The 17,745-nt window shown below is 39.3% G+C and overlaps 1 long non-coding RNA gene across 1 annotated transcript; it reads right to left on the reverse strand.

Annotated features, from left to right (window-relative positions):
• Nucleotides 1–2,888: 2,888 nt before the first annotated feature.
• Nucleotides 2,889–17,356, reverse strand: LOC133391501 (uncharacterized). The gene is made up of 2 exons (XR_009765005.1): nucleotides 16,476–17,356; nucleotides 2,889–3,049 (listed from the first exon to the last, which is right to left on the reverse strand). It is a non-coding gene; the product is annotated as an uncharacterized LOC133391501 (long non-coding RNA).
• Between the last annotated feature and the right edge of the window lie 389 nt (nucleotides 17,357–17,745).

The raw sequence follows: 17,745 nt of genomic DNA on the forward strand, positions 1-17,745 counted from the left end.
AAATTATGTTATTTCACACACAAAAGCCGGCGCTATTTCGCTACGGGTTCACTTTGCCTGCAGGAGGCCAGAGGCGCTAATTGGTGCAGGAAAAGTTTGCGGACTACTTTAATTGTTACTGCTGACCTGCTGCTTTATCGGTGACCCGGTACCGTGGGGACATTCTTCACAGCGTTTGCTGTATGTGCTTTATGGCATGATCAACCCATTCTTTCTCCGGGGAGTATTGACACGGAAAGGGAGAAAAATATCCAGGATAAAACTTTTAAGAGGATTAATTTTTGAGCCAAAAGCGTGTCCCTGATGCAAGGAACCGTGCTGTGGTTGATCAATTGATGACAATTAATTTGATCATTATGTTCTGATACAACAGGGATGCCGACCCTCCTTTTCGGTCTGGATGCAGTCTCTATGTGTAATGATGCAGTTAATTTCTGCCGAAACGAATTTGATGGTGAGCGCAGCTGCCGCTGGAATCCCTTAATTTATTAACTTTGGATGATATGTTTTCTTCCTGTTTATGGAGCGTTGTGCTCACCACAGCATAGAGTTTCCACAAATTATTCAACTCATCTATAAAAGAGATAAAACCATAGCCTCAAAATAAATCAATATGTTGCCCACTGCTCAAACAGATGTTGGGCTAATTATCTATGTTCTAATACTTTTCATACAAATTGATCTGTATAACATCTGTATAACACTCTCCACAAGTTTCTGCTCTGAGGTTATGCCTCATTTTGGAACCATTAGGACCTTTAAAACATCATGATTAAACACAGGAATAATGCTATAAAATTCAAAATAAATGCAATAGTGTATACAATCTATTTCTTTACTTTGCATTGCACAGTAAATATTATGGACGACAACCAAGATGAATCAACAAACAACGAATTCCTATACCCATGAATGTCTAACTTGCTTATTCAGTCAGAGCGTATCTAATGTTAACCTCAAAAGTATCTCCACTTGTCTGTCGATTGCAATTCAAGCGTATTTTGAAAGATGACCTCCACCTTCTCCGACAAAACCGAGAGCAAACTGTTTGTTTTGGGAGGTTAGGTAGACGATTAAACGATTTTGCTTCCGCCTTCTAACATCGTGTACAAACCGTTGTTCGATACTTATTGGAAGGCCAACCTCTCGCCTTCTCACAAACCAGTTATTTGTTATCACAAATCCACATCACGAATGAACCTACATCGTGGGTTGTGGTAGACCTCTTGTTCTCAAACATCGGCTCAAGAGTGAACAAATGGATCGAAACGAACCGAATCGAAGCAATTTGATGGTGCTGGTGCCATGCTTCACATGTCAAGAATGTACGACTAATGAATAATTTCGTTTATCAAGTGGAATCAAGCGTGCATTGGACTGAAAATCCAATTTTATGCTTTTGTAGAAATTTGTGAATTTGTTTATGGAAGAGATCCTTAATGAAGTGGTTTTAAATTTGAATTATTTGTATGGCGACGATATGGTGAGTTGATTAAACATACCAGTCAATAGACAACAGTTTGTTCGATATTTTTTAGTTGACATTCGATTTTGAATTCAAAATTTATTATTATTTTTACTAGCTAATTATTTATTATTTACTAACGCAATTACGCAATAAATAAAATATATACTGCATTAGTACTTTTAACTGTTTGTTATTTACTTTCTTCATAATCTAATTTTAAAAATAATAACCAGCTACCAATTAATTCTTTCAGAGCCATGTTTAATATGTAAAGAAACGGATAAATCCTGAAGAAAAATAACCTATATTAAGATTCATTCATTAGCGAGAACTGATAACAAAATGGCAACCCTAGTATTGGTCGGTGGCATCAAAGATGAGATTCAAATATGGGAGAGACAGTATTATTCGTATTTGCAACTGATGAATTCATACTTTGGAATGTTGTTTATCTGTTTTTTTATTCTCCACTATAAGCATGACTACACTCAAAACGATGCTATAAGCCTCATTAACGTTATCTTGGATTTTTGCGCATGCAAACTTGGCATAACAAAATATCAGCAATGTGCTTAGCACTTAATCCTTGAATTATAAGCCTTGACAAATGAATTGTTTTGCAAAATTGCATCGCATTTACATCGAAACAATCATGAAATAGAATGAATATATTTCACGAAAAAAAAGGTTTTCTACTCGAGGCATTCGTTGAATGGTGGTGTTAAACCATGAATTTATCACTGTCTAGGATTGTTTGGCACACAATGATTACAAACATAAAATGATGCAAATATATTTGAGCACTTTCCTGTTATATGAATGCACTTAGATAAAGGGGATTTAATGAAAACAGATAGTAACGAATTTATATTATAGCATTAAAATTCTGTTTTGATCCATCAAAGCCGCTAAAGCCGAAATCACTGTAGCAAAAACAAAATGGTTTTGCGTTGCAATTTCGTGAACACAATCTGAACAAAACAGACAAAACACTTCCACTGGGATGGTGCAAAATTATGGTTTTTTTTTCCAAAAATGTCGAGGATGATACCATGCCCCTGCGTAATGGACATCGTTATTCAACAGATAATTAAGTGACTTTGCTTTCTTTGCTGCTTCAACGTGGAGAGTGGACTATTTTTTATTTCAATTTTACGAAACAGAATCTTTATTTTTTGCTGAGTTTGGTTAGCTAATGTATCTCCAAATCCAAATTTAGGAGGGACAAACAGATTTATTATATGTTTTATACGCCTTTTTTACACATATACTAATATTTTTTTCATACTTACTTTCTTGATGTAACTTACTAGATTGGACTTACTTTCTAGACCTTAAGATTTACTTACTCAAAATGTCATAAAGATAACGTTAAAGTTCGGATATTTTTAGATAAAAAGCGTTTTGATTCTGCTCCAGATTTATACAAAATACCACATTAAATTTCATTTTATTAACAGTTATGCTTATCTTTTCCAATAATAGCTATCACAGAACATTACTATCAAAAAATACCGTAAAAAAGTCAGTTGTTCTGTCGCAACATTATTCCACATCGGTAAAGTGATTATGATGATCAGTCTGTAAATAAACATAAATGATAAAAAATTATTGTTCATTTGTATAAAATATTGTTGCTGAGCGTATTCGTAACATTTATAATAATTTTGAGCCGATTTTTTTCAGTAAAGCTTAGCCAAATTTCAACAAACAGGTCAACATTTCGGTGTTCCATTTATTACATTATACAAGTCCCACAACACAAAAAAGAACAAGCTTAACAAGTGTCTATTGAATTGACTCTTTATTATCTTCCTCTTCCTTTCATTCCAGGGTTTGTTTCAGCCTGCTTTTTTCTCAGAAATGAAATCTGAAAGTAAAACATCAAAAGCACCACATCTTCCTTAATCACCCCCGGCAAAAGATAATTTGTGCTGCTCGACTAAATGCTTTCAAGTGCACTGATGCGCAATGTCGTAGCGACACCTTTTGCATTGTGCCGTGACGGTAGACGAGCATAGTTCGCTATGTTGAAAGCGACACCTCCCAGACACGAACGTTCTAATAATGCGGTACTATGGGGTAACAAAAAATACATCATAATTCTCCACGAGCACAAGGGATGTGTTGCGGTTTATACCAACGACTATCATGCCAAATTCTTCTTTGTCGAATGTTAGCAAATTAAGAACCGTACGGATTGCTCTTACAATGAAGGTCGGCAGTGTTCGTCCAACTGAAAATTATAAGAAGAATCTTTATTTTTATCACAAATGAATACGCTCGAATAAAAATGAAAAGATTTTTCACCCAAAGGTTATGTCTTTCTTCACAATGATGCTCTTGTTGGCTTAGGTTTATAACAAAGCTTTATATTTTATTGCTATATCATTACTAGGATGTGGACATGTTTTTTGCTGTTGGATTTCCAACAGTAAATATAACATTACTAATTTATATGTTAAAATAGCTGTTAAAAAATTAATTTTCGTACAGGTTGTAATAAAGCAAAAGAATACACTAAATAACACGGAATTATTCTCTATCAATCATAAATCAATCAGGGGTACTTGTTTTGATACTCATTGTTGCATTTTTGGCAATATTATTCCAAATTGACCAGAACTTGTCATACATCAGAAGCATAGTGCAAATTAGTCGCTACCATCGTACCCTCGAATATTCAGTTTGTGAATTCTATCACTTTTGCGGTCTGACAAACACCCATAAACAACATAGACAAAATATAAAACATCGCTCAGATGTTCTCTCCAACATTCATGCTTGACTTATAGAAGCTTCCGTACAGCTCTACAGTAAGAAACATAAAAACACAACAAATGGATACCATATCAAACGAAACAGCATCGTTTCACGCTACCGCTGATTCTGACCCCATACCCCATATTCCATCATGCAATGTTCTCCTCCCTCGTTGAGATTATGTTACATTTGTTGAGATTTATGTTATCAAACGGATCATCGCATGAAACTTCAGTAGCTGACCATGCCAGTTACGACCTGTCATCGCTCCATTTTCCGCATCGTTCCTTTGTCAACGGTCAAACACGGGTCACATTTTGGAGCTAAGTCTCCCCGCTCCGTTCGCTACGATCGGATGAAGTTTGATGGGAATCCATTTATATCATGTCAACGAAGCTATATAGACGACCGAACATGTATCATTGCAGGTATTATATTACCACGACCGCCATGGTTCTCAACACTTGCCCTTAGTATGGTTTGTGAAAAGAGGAAAACGTTATAAATCGGATGAGCTGCCATACAGTCAATGTTGAACGAGGTAAACGGGACACAAGCATACAACGCTTCGTAGAACATGAACTTCCACCTTTCCATACTAGAAGACATCAAGCGAGCATGAAGCATACCACGCATCAACGCTTATATTAAGCCGAGGGAAGTATACGGCCATCACGATTGTTATCGCAGCTCTTTCTTGCAACGTCCAAAATTGATGACCACCTTAATGGTCTCTTCCTTCAGTTGCGGACAAACAACATTCATTCCATTGCCACCTCTAGGATTCACTCCACTCTACAGCACCGTCCAATCCATGCCAGACAGTAACGAAACGCACCGCAAGAAGAACGCGATCACTTGATTGATTTAATAATTCCATCCCATACACAACCAACGTGGCCCCGCGCTGTTTGGCCGTTTGTAGGCCGTCTGTTATGGAGCGAGGTTGACGAGCTCTTGTTCCTCGTCACGAGCGATGACAGATAGTTGACACACAAAATGTATTAATCTGATGAATAGATAAATTGTGTTGATAACGGTTGGGAAGCGTCACTGCAACACGGAAGCAATGATAGTGCGCTTCAAGGTAAACATGGGATTATCAGTGACGAAATGCAACAAGTCTAAGGTTTGATATAGGAATAAATTTTACGTTGCCTTATCATAAATTTCCGAATTTATTGAAATTTACTTATTCCTAACCTTTCAATTCCCCATCCCATCAACAACTTATGTCAATGCTACAAGCCCAATATAACTCCACTGGCTCATTGCTATTTCGTAATATCAGTCAAACTAATTACCCTCCTCAAGTGCCACTCTGCTTTTGGCCTCTTGTTTGCGTCGCTTGGCATTACGAGGTGCTCGAAGTAGTTTGGAAAACAAAACACCCGTCACTGCTTCTATCGATAAAAACAGTACCTTTGGAAAAATACTTCGAGTCGTTCATATTTTGGGTCATTTGACGCTTTGGTCACTTAGCATCCTTAGCAGTATGCTTACCTTGTCCGTTCATGATACATTCACCATCACTCTCTCTTTCTCTTCAAACAAAACGAGCCAATGTTTGCTGCATCAATTGAAATAAAATGCATAGGCAAGCCGACTAGCGAGTGTGGAGATACAAGAGTTCCCAGGCGTGGCTTCAAGCTTATTGCATACCTTACCGACAAGTGGTCACTGCTGTCGAGTTTGCTTTGTCTATTAACCTTCATTAGCATTAAGGCATTTATTTGGAATTGTGTTGACATTGTTGCTCGACTGAAAAACTTCACAAAACGAGTTATACATGTGATGACCACTATTCCTTTGAATCATATACGATTAGTTTTCTTACTGATGATACGTATCAAGTTTTTTAACTGCCAAGATCACTCATATATTATCCTATATTAAAGTCTTTTGCCAAATTGTATCTCACTACTACGTAAAACTACCGTTGATTAGACTAGAAACCAAACTCTATCGTTTCTCTGAGTACCATTTGTCATTCCTCTCCAGAAAATTCTTGTGGTGCTAGTACAATGCGGTTTCTAATCGATGTCTCACAGATCAATTCCACTGGTTTGCCTTGATTTTATTTCTGTTTCACTTTGGTGTCAGATTATCTCCAGTATTCTTCCACCACATTCACCTCGCTACGTATTGAGACTTCATTCCGATGAGGAATCAGAGCGAAAGAGAGCGTAAAACATATTCATTGGTTGCCTTGTGCTACGATTCATTCAACTGCATACCTTTGTTCTGCATGCGGAATCGTACTCAATATCAGCCTTACCTTAGCACACAAAATGACACACACTCTCGCGTGCTTTGCAGATGAATGGTAACATATCCGGTAGGTGCTAGTGTCGGGTCAAAACCGAATCCACTCCACAATTTCCACTCGATTTTACGGATCTCTCACACACCCACGGATATGATTATTTCAAACAATGGAATAGGAAGGAACGGATTTCCTCTCACGATTAACCGGGACACATATTTTTAACCTTCAACGAGTTTGCGAGCAACCCTTTCTAAATTCCCGTTGAACACCAATGCAACGTTTGCCGGTTCGTGAGCGAATAAGTTTATTTGCTGGTTTGGATTCACATGGTTTCTACTATCTCTTGATTTATTGAGTTCCTGACATCTCCAATGCACTAGATTTTTATTCATAACCTTAACACATCTTTTCTAAGCGACGACCATCGTATTTCCGACACAAGAAAAACAACTTTGACCATGCCATTACACTTCGGACGTCATTACGTATTTTTCTGCATCTTAAAACACCGTCCCTTCATTGATACTCGTTTATGTGGGTGTGAAATCTTGTTTCACGCGCCACCATCTAAACCGGTTTAGTTCATTCACCTTCATTCGAACAACCAGGAGTGTCAACAATCACTACAAAAAATAAAGTTGCTAATACATGCGTTTCACTTAAAAAAAAAAAACTAACTATTCAACGTTTTCTTACTCATTGAAGTGGACAACGAATTGATCTCTACTGCTTGGTTTTGAAAACGGATGGAAACCCTTCCTAGTGGCAATGCTATGATTGGCAAAAGAAAAAAAAACTCAACATGAGACGTTTCAGCAGGTACTAGAACGTGAATCAATCGGACGCCAATTTGGAAACCTAACCGCAAACGTTCAAAAGCAATTTCCACAACAAAAGCATCCCGCAGGCTAGTTCAATATCGACCAGAACAGACAAAAAAACGAGAACAACTCTACAAATAACAAGACATCTTACATCACGATCGACCATCAAACGCCACCAGTCGCCTTGTTACACAAAGCACCACTCGGAACAGCAGTAACAATCGGTAACAAAGCACTGAAAGAAATCCCGAACAAAGGTCCTCCAATTCAGGGAACGGTAATGCAGGGCAAATGGCTGATAAAGGAGCTGTTGCTGTTGTGCTTGCACCCAAGAAAACGAAGCCTCGATACTGTCGAAACCCTTGTTATATTCTTGTTCGAGTTGGCTTGCAAGGATAAAGCACAAGGATCAAAGCACGTGAGAGCGGACAGATACCAGGCGGCGCTAAGGCTAAACGGTCTCGTACACCGAAAATGCACGCGTCCCTTTACTTCTCTAATATCTACACACTCACATGTGTTCTACAGAGCATGCTGTAAACATTGCTTGTCCTTAGCACAGCGGGATGTATGATGATGCGACACAGCAGGTGAAAAAGCCCTCTTTTTATTATTTTGTACGCTTGTCTCGTTTATTCTCGCCTGGAAGGGAGCATTCGAATAGGCGTACATCCCGAGACCTATCTCGAACGTCATATTCCTTTTCTAGACATTTTTTATGGCCTGTAGCGTTCGACGAAACCTTTTAAGGTCCTGAGCATCCACAACATGCTATCTTGTTTCCTTTCCATCAGCGGTTAGATATTATCAATGGTTATCGATACTATTTCCATACATTAACCTGTAGCAACAGAAAGCCGCTGCCCACAATATCTAAATATTACTGATATATTTGTTGTACATGTCAGTCAAAGTGTAACTACAAAAACCATTATTTGACCCAGATCACATACAACATAACCAACATCTCTCGATAATTCAATAAAAAAGAGGAACCTCAAGGACATCCCGTGATGCATTCTGCCGTGATGTCTAGAAACCAGCGAGACGTCCGAAATTCCTGACCGTCTCAACTCCACCCCAAAGCACTATAAAAAGTAATGACTTTTGCTCTAGCCATCACGCTTCATTCTCCACACTCAAACTCTTATCCGTTGGTCACATTCTGCGGGATGCTCTTCCTGAAACAAAAACGTTCAAGTGTTCTAACCCGAGAGGAGAATACTACTCCCAAGTATCTGACCATCCGATGACATGCGTCTATCGACAAGCGGAACTAAACCCAAGTGCTCTTCTTTTGCATCGCAAACCGAAGATCATCACACGTTTAATGAATGAATCATGCGACATCCTTTTCAATCCATATCCTGGCCATCGTACACTCACACGCAAAGGATGGGATGACGGTCCTCCATGAACATAAATCATGCTCACCGCGGGAAAGTGACAGAGTACTAGGGAATGCTAGTTCTTCCATCGAATATTCCTTTGCGACGATGCAGTTTCTGGTGCTGGTACAGATTCATTGCGACTCATTTATCATTTCGTATGGCAAGCATCTCACGCTCAAACCGAGCCAACGGAAGCGCACCTCCCATGCATCATTTCAACGGTCTCTGGTGAGTTGGGTGCAATTCTTCAAACACCTTGAACACTCTTCAGTAAGCACCCGGATGGTACAAATTGTCACCGGAAACTGCAACTACCAGCAGTTCCACTCGATCTACCTGAGTGACCAATCTGTCATCATGCTTGATGAGCTGCACTATCAAAATCGGAAGTTGTGTAACCACAAGGTATTTCATCTCGATTCTTTAAAGACATAGGAATAACTTTGAAACAATATATAATATCAGGAATTATGGAAATAATTTTGAAACAAGGTTGAACACAGCTATTAGCATTAGATTTCATGCATTTCATTTCAGTGTTTCGTCGAGGGTGGTCTAAAGAATCATCAAATAAGAAATAAAACCAAACTCATTGGCTAGTCCCGTAAACACAACGTTTTATTGCTTTGTCCCCGAATGACTCTCGATGTAGACTTCAAGTTTGCATTTCATCCATTCCATTCAATTATAGAACTCGTTTCTCATCACCAAAATGGTTCGATCTCTCTCAGACTCTCACATTCCTTCATTCGCTTACTCTTCATCTTCAATACAAACTGGTCAAAGAAACACTAAACATTCCACAAACGTAGACGACATGTTGCGCTCAGCTGGTTGTTTTGCTGGAATTTCTATCGAAGTCCTCAAACTTCTCCGCTCTTTTCCGGCTCTCTATGTATCGAGGGTCGCGTTTTGACAGCACAAAATTGATGTGGAATGTAAATCGTCGTTTAATTAGACAACACAACGTGAATTCTACGCCTAAACTGGCTCGTCAAGAATGTCTTTTTTTCCTCTGCGTCCATGACTGTTGCGAAATGCGATAAGATTTGAGCAAGAAACTCTGCCATCAGTTCAAGTCGTTTTGATTAGAAGTATCTTAACACAATTTAACGAGGAGTTTCGATTCATGAAACTCTTTGAAATTTATTTTCTAGTTTCTGTCCGCTGTCCGATTCATTCATATCTGTGCATTGATTGACAACGCCATTACCTTCCAAACATATTATCGTTCACTTGCAGTTCATCATACATTTTCGATTCCACTGCTACGATGTTATCTCCTCGAAAATCTTACCGAACCATTTGCCATTTCACGGCAAATGACGATGGATTTATACCTTCTCAGCCCCAAAAACCCAACAGGAATTATCTACCACTTAAATATCACTTTCCTACAACACCCCAACTGTGCGCCTAATCACTTCTTGGCAATACACTCTCGCATCAAACACGGAAAGCCCTCAGGTCATATTTTCATTATCTTATGATCTCTCACCATTCCTTCCTCATGCGGCATACAAACTCGTTGATCGTCTGGAAGTTCCTTGCCCCCCAAATATCGTAAACATCTCAACCACCTCACAGTCATCATCATCATCATCACCGCCATAATTGGCATATCCATTCAGGTCTAGTCTGGTTGCCTTTTTCAATACTGCTGTAAAGCGTCATAAAGAAGAGAGCATCCCAGCCGAATAGAATTTTCTTAACATAAACCAATAGAAAGAAACTTCTAATACAAAAGAAAAACCTCTAGACACTTGCTGAAAACCGAAAATTGCTGTGTTCTTTTAGCCACAGTATTGGCTTTTAAACGACTACTTCCTGTACCTCACAATGTCTCGGAATATCTAGACCCATCCAAAACACCTCAAATAGAAGCACTACGCTTTAATTTTGTTTATTTTAAAAGCCCTGCTCTCGTCTGTACCGTTCCATCGGTGTATTGGATGGGACCGAATGAATGGCAATAAAAATCATACAAACCGTCTCATTCAATAACACCACCGGGATGCGCCGTTGTCCTGGAGCTGACGACAGTCTCAAGAATGGCGCCGACATACCATATAGATACTGCAATAAACCCACAACATGGGATGCGTCCTGCAGCCGGTATTCAGGATTAGCGAAACCATCGCCATCGCCAGACCAACATTATGCCTGACGGTGGTAAAAGCCAAAGTATAATTCGATTGCGGGTCCCTTGCGGTTCCGGATCCTTGCATGTTGTCTCAAAAGGAAGACGAGACCGCCAACGTTTACCTTCCCTTTCAACATACAAGACACCAAGAACAGAGAGTACGCTTGTTAAGGACTTTGTCGTCCTGCCTCCTGTGTCTACAGCAATCCCTGGTCTATTTCTATATCTTTTAAATGTATTTCATCACGCAAAGCAACGATACCGGGGTTTGCTCCTCCCAGTTCGTCCTCCTCGTTTCGTTTTGCCTACTCTATTATTAAATGTAATTTATTTTTCTTCCTTTTGAGTCCCCTATCGCAAAACCAAACACCTATCGGAGCAAAAAGAAAAAAGGTCTTGTTCTATTTTAGAAACGAGACATTCTCCAGTAGCACCATTAAAAATGAATGCTTCAGAAGGTGAGTAACAATATCATGTTTTCTTTGAAACCCCATAAAATACAAAAATACATGTAGGCTTCATATTTTTCACGCTTTTGTAAAAATAAAATTGCAACATATTTGTTCATCCCTGTCTCAGTCTAACAGTTCATTGGACATGTTGCGTTCTTTACCTACACTTCGAGGGCTTCTTACCGGCTGGCTTGCGGCTGATGTTGAAAGCGTTCACTTCAGACACAAAGTGAACCACGTCTGCTACTAGCCCACACACTTTGTACTACAAATTATATTTATGCACTGCTTTACTCGCGGAAGCCTCAGATTCTATGCAATTGCATCGTGTTTCATCGCCCCAACTAGACAACCCAGTACTTGTCTCGGTTGAATGTAGCCGCTCGGCTCACTAGCAAGCTTGGGCCAAAGGCACGAGGAGTTAATGCACTTACCCGTGGAGAGTTCACTCGTTTGCTCCGGCTTCTGTTAGCTTTCGGCAGGGGTTTGGATTCAATTTCAATTTCCCTCTATCCACGACTCCCGGGCGGCCTCTTTCATTGTGGTGCTAAAAAAAAAACAATTTTCCATCGACAACTTTTTTCCGGTAGCGGTACATTCACTGTTTTTGTGTTCATTGCTCTATAAATCCAATTAAAGTTGCATGTGTCTGTCAAAAAGCGATTAAAATGCTGGCCTGGATGCTTCTATCAACAAGCGCGGAAATGAGATGTGGTTTCTTTTTTATTTGCCATACGAAGTTTTATATTTTATGCTAAAAATATTACTTTGCATGAATTATTTAATAAAATTGCCAACACAAAATAACAAATCAAATTTCACTACATGCATATGCTCAACAAAATACTTCCAACAAAAAGAGAAACATTCGTTATGCATAATTAAGACTAATGATGCAGTATGAGTTAAGCCTAAAACGAAAAACCTCCGTCTGTCGGAAGCATAATTGATTTCCGTACAAACACAAAAGTGTAAATAATCGCATTACGTTCTGCTTCGGTACACCGGAGAAGGGAACTCATAAAACATCAATGCTACAGCTTCGTAAAAAAACGTTGTATGACCATGCTAACGGAAAGCCATACTTCCCATCGCTGATAATGTTTGTCCGAATGTATGTTACAGATTTATTTTTTTGCTCAATCGAATTACATTTTGTATCTAATAAAGCTAACTAAAAGATAATTATAATAAATAAATGAAAGATAAAAATTAAGCATTTGTAGCATATTAATTAGTTCTATGGATATTCAATAGATATCTAGAGCTATAGTAGGTCTTTACAACAATAACAAACTTTCTCCTACTCCTTTTTCTTAGTAGTCGATAGAGGCCTGCCTGTACCACTAGTGGGCTTGGCTTTCAGTGACTAATATATTACCCGTAGCAGAATAGTCAATTTTACGTAAAGTGGCACGGCCCATTTCGGTCTTGAACCAATGAAGGGCATATTGTTAAGTCAAACGTAGATGACGAATAGGTTCCCAGTATTGTCATATTCTAACGAGGATAGTCCCAAATACACCCGTTCGTGGCTGCAAAGCAAATTATCACAATCCTCCATAAGACTTCCAGAACACGAATGCTGCTTTCGTTTTGTGTTCGGATGTGAATGTGTAAATTACAACACAATATGCTCTGCGTTTTTCCCTTTAAAACCTCATGCAGCTAAGCATGGCATACAGTCAGGGTCAAATAGTCCAGCTTCCACTCATTCCTCTCATTGCCACTTCCTGTACAGTTGCAATACAAAACAAATACAGAACAGAAAGTGCTACGTGATGTCGTCGAGCGCATGAACAACAAATTTCGAATCAGATACGGAACCGTTTTTTGTTTCCTTCAAACCCAACCGGCTTCATCTGGGCCATGATGGTTGAAAGGCGTGAAGGGATTAGTCTCACGCCGGGAGTTCTCTCGCTCTTTTGTTGAGCTCACGTTCCGACGGGGGGAAATCCACGGAGATCACGGAGCAGTCTTGCTCGATACTCATACACAGTCCGACTCCGCCATCAACCAAGCATGCGGAAATATTAACCCACGATTCGGAAGCTGCAAAGGTTCGTAGCTTTCCACGACGGGGGATAATAGATGCTGGTGACAAAAAATGCCAACGATGGATTAATTGATCTAACGAGCGCAGCATGACGTCATCCGTAACAATCGGGTGAGCATGATTGTTTTTCACCAAGAGAGAAGGCTTCATTCTCTGTGTGACGAAAAACATTCTAATTTATGTTGTAGAGTAACTTCATCGACCTAAAATGAATCAAACCTTGAAACTTTTTCATAATACCTCAACCTGGCTTCTTTACAAATTCATCATCTTCGCCAACCCAAAAGGACTAATGAGCTCTAATAATAATGTCACGAAAATTCTATCATGAATATCCCAGCACAATTTGAGCATCCGCATTTGAACTACAGTTTTCCAAAATTGAATGACTAATTTTATCCATTCTTTGAGCCCCACTCTTACCCTCAACATCGAACAGCGACACTATCGAGACACGTGCTTCGAAATGTGCCAACACATAGACCTGCGCTTGCTAAATCATGCATAACCGTCTTTGAGCGACGAGCAAAGACTTTTTGAGCAAATACCACCGTCAAAAAGGGCGTCACGTTTTACTCCCTCATCACGCAACAACCATCCTGCGATCCTACTCCAGCAAGGGATTTTCAATCACACCTTTCAATACTGCTGCAGCTACTAGTATTTTTCGCTGAATTCTACCCAAAGAGCATAAAAAGACACACATTCCAAAAAAGAAGCACCAAAGACCTGCCAGAATAAGGACTGCAGGGATGAAAACATTTTCGCACGTTGGATGAATATCAAATGAGCGTTTGAAGTAGCGCATAAGGTAAAAAGTCGTTCGCGGTTTGGCTCAATCTTTGCGTTGCCCCATGCCGAGAAAGGCAAATATTCACTGAAAAGGGGATCCAAGAGTTACATCATTTTAATAGCTCAATTAGTGTGTTATGGTCTTTTTGGAAGCTGTGCATTGAATATTTCTATAGGTAACATTCAATCAACTTTCCAAACGGTATGTTTGATTCTCAATGAAGCTATGCCACAGGCAATGTCAATCGGTCATGTAGCATCCAATGCACTCAACCCACTCCAACCCATTCAATGTCAACTGTCATAGTTATTACCTCGTCATTGTCATGCTCTCATTCGGGGTGCCAGGCAACGGATGTAATTAGTCTTGTTGGTTTGATTGGTATTTCGATCGAATTCAATTCACTCACAAGAATAGACGCTCAACTTCCTCCGCCCTCCTCAAAATCCCTCCCAAATCTGATTCATACATTAGTTCCATTTCCGGTGACATGATTTCGACACCGGTGTTGCGTAAAACAGAGACACCATCGTCACAAAGATCCCCTTCACCCTCTACCAACTGGGTAAAATCGACAACGAGTGGGATTATTCAACGAAGGTAGTCATGGAGGACGGATTTTAGCACACTGGCCATATTCCTGACACTGCAAAAGTCTTCAAAATGCTGTAGCTACGTATACATTGGCTCTCTAATCTAATTAGTAACATAGAACTAATAGTACTTCTACAAAAAAGACACTTTTACCAAGCTAGTTTGTTGATTCTTCTTTTGGCAATAACTTTCATTTTAGGGGCGACGTTTGCGCACATAAAATACACGCATCAAATCACAAAAAAGCAAAATAAAAATAAAGCTTCATAACTTGCACAACATCATTTATCTGCTGAAAGTATAACAAATAAACACCCCAAACTCTGAATCATTCTGAAATTCTACAACAAATTCGGCCCAACCTCTAATGGCGCATGATTAATGATTGCTCACTTTCTTAATTGGCCACACCGGCCATTCTCAGTTGTTTTCTCCCATTCTCCCAAAGAAAAATCAATGTTTCCTCCTCAAATGTCCGAGAAACATGCCGACATTCCGTGGTGTTTTACATGCTTCAATCACAACCAAACAAATAACTAAATAATAAACCATCTTGCACAAAAATCAATCATGCAAAACGAAACGGAACACGTGGAAAAACGTGACCAAGAGCGGAAGAACCCATACATTTGGTTGTGCCGAAACCCATTGCAAATAACGAAAGAAAAATCAACCAGCAATCTAGAAAATAATCTATCAATCAAAACGATTCCTCCCGAAATTGCATAATGTTTACATCTGTTTGTATCCATTTCATCCATGCTCTCCGAGTCCATCCAACCATAGCTCCGGGGGCATTTGTCCAGAATAAGAACACATAAATTTACATACATAATGGACCACTCAAGCCCATTTGAATTTGTCCCTAAATGCGCCGGTCATAATTATATTTAGCTTATTAACACCTTGCTATGGCTGCCAAATGCAGCCGTGTTGTTAATCTGGAAAATTGCATCGAACACAAATAATTACCTTCCGGCTGCTATTTCAAAGATCGGAGATGAGGAATTTATTTATACAACATCAACATAAATCAATAATTATGTTCCAAATGTTTCCGGTTTCACATTTTCCTGCAGATTCCTTCTCAACGAATCGGCTCAAACCCAAAGAAAAGCTTGTGGACTGTGGAGTTTATTGAAGCTTTCTTTCGGCCTATTCTAGGGTTTCTTTTGACAACTTAACGAACCTTTGCCACAGCTTTCAACACAATTTTGAAAAGGGATGATCACAAGGACACATGTCAATAATAAAACGCTACTTCCGCACGTTTTTCCTCCGTTCCTTAGGATCCGGAAAATGCAAGAAAGCCAATTTCATATTCGTAATATTCGATCAAATTCTCAAACGTTTCTTCTCTTGTGTCAACAAAAAAAGGAGCATGGCCGTTGGCAGGTCAATATCGATCCTCCGCGACCGGCGTTGCTATTAGCTTCCGCCGGCGTTCCACATGTCCGTGTTTATGGTTATTTTATTTCAAGGTTTTTCTCCGCATGGCATGGAAAGCGTCTCATCGACAACTGTCAAAGTTTGACAAGGGAAAGGAGGAATTATGTTCCGGAATGGGTGAGATGTTGAAAGGTCAAACACAATCAAAGGAAGCGATGGGGCAGAGTGGGGCGATGAGATAATCCCATTCGTCTCCAATTTCCCCGGGCAAAGCCCTACTTTTCCTTTTGTTTTGTTGCTTAGTCCGCTGAAGAAATGAACAAATTATCTTACCTTTTCGATTTCTTTCCGCTTTTGTGGATATGTTGCCGTCGTCAGGTGACGTTAACGTATCAAAACATTCGAGAAGTATTGTTGTCCGTATCATGCTTTCGGTACCAGGGAATGTGATGTTTTGATCCTTCCATTATTTCTGCTCGAACAGTCGGTGTTACCAATCGTCCCACAATCCGATTCGTGATAAATATTGGTTTACTATCACAATCACACCCATTTCAACATAAGGATATTGTGGATCAATTTACGAATATGGTGTTTTTCGGCGCATAAAACTTTTCCGTTTCGGTTTCATTTTTTTGTATATATGAAAATTACAATATTTAGAGATACCGAAGTGTTATCACTTGCTCTATGCATAATTTTTCACTTTATCACTTTCTAAAACAATATCATTTTAAATTTACTGGTATTGAAGCGTCTTATTATTATTCTTAATTTCTTTTAAACTTCAATTAGATCTTCTCAACTTCAATTTCAACTTAAAAGATAACATAAAAATACACTTGTTTCATTGAATTAACAAAATACACCGCGTAATTTCCCAAACAAACAACACGACTGGTTAGAAGCATTCCATTTCACTTGCACACCTAAGCCGTACGCACCACATGTAATTCGCCGATTCCTTTTGTTTTGAAATTGTGAACAATTTCGCGTAATCCAGAAATTGAGAATCCAAATCACACTGGCGTCATGCACTCTCACCAACGCTGCCACCTATTTCAACTCGACTAATGACGGCTAGCGTACTGCGATGCTTTCGCCTCGAAACATGCACCCTGCGAGGTTACAACTCGACAGCGCTTCGTCGTCGTGTTCTCTTCGGTCGGTCTCAGCAAGAGCGAGATGGCGGATCCCTTGTTGACGCCGTTCATTTCGCTCACACGTTCGAACGATGAAGGTACCGTTCGCTTGTTCGGAACAATGTTTATGTTAGTTGTAGCTTTTTTTGCAGCATTGGAATGATAATTATGCTTTGAGAACAATGTATGAACACAGTATAATAATTCTAATTTTCGGTGCAATATGTTAAAAATACCTTGCAGTTGCAGTAAGTTCAAATTAATTATTATCATAAAAAATCCAACTATTCTCAAAGTCAACACAAAACTACCGAAACTACAGTAGCATTTATTCAACAATCGCATAAACAAACTAACATTTTTAACGACATGACCAACTCACAAACACATACTCCCATGTTTTGGCATGATGTTCAGAAAAGAGAAAGAACGAGAGAACGATCTTGCTCTCTGCGCCACAA

This window comes from Anopheles gambiae, chromosome 2 (genome assembly GCF_943734735.2).
Source record: "Anopheles gambiae chromosome 2, idAnoGambNW_F1_1, whole genome shotgun sequence".
Classification (NCBI taxonomy): Eukaryota; Metazoa; Arthropoda; class Insecta; order Diptera; family Culicidae; genus Anopheles; species Anopheles gambiae.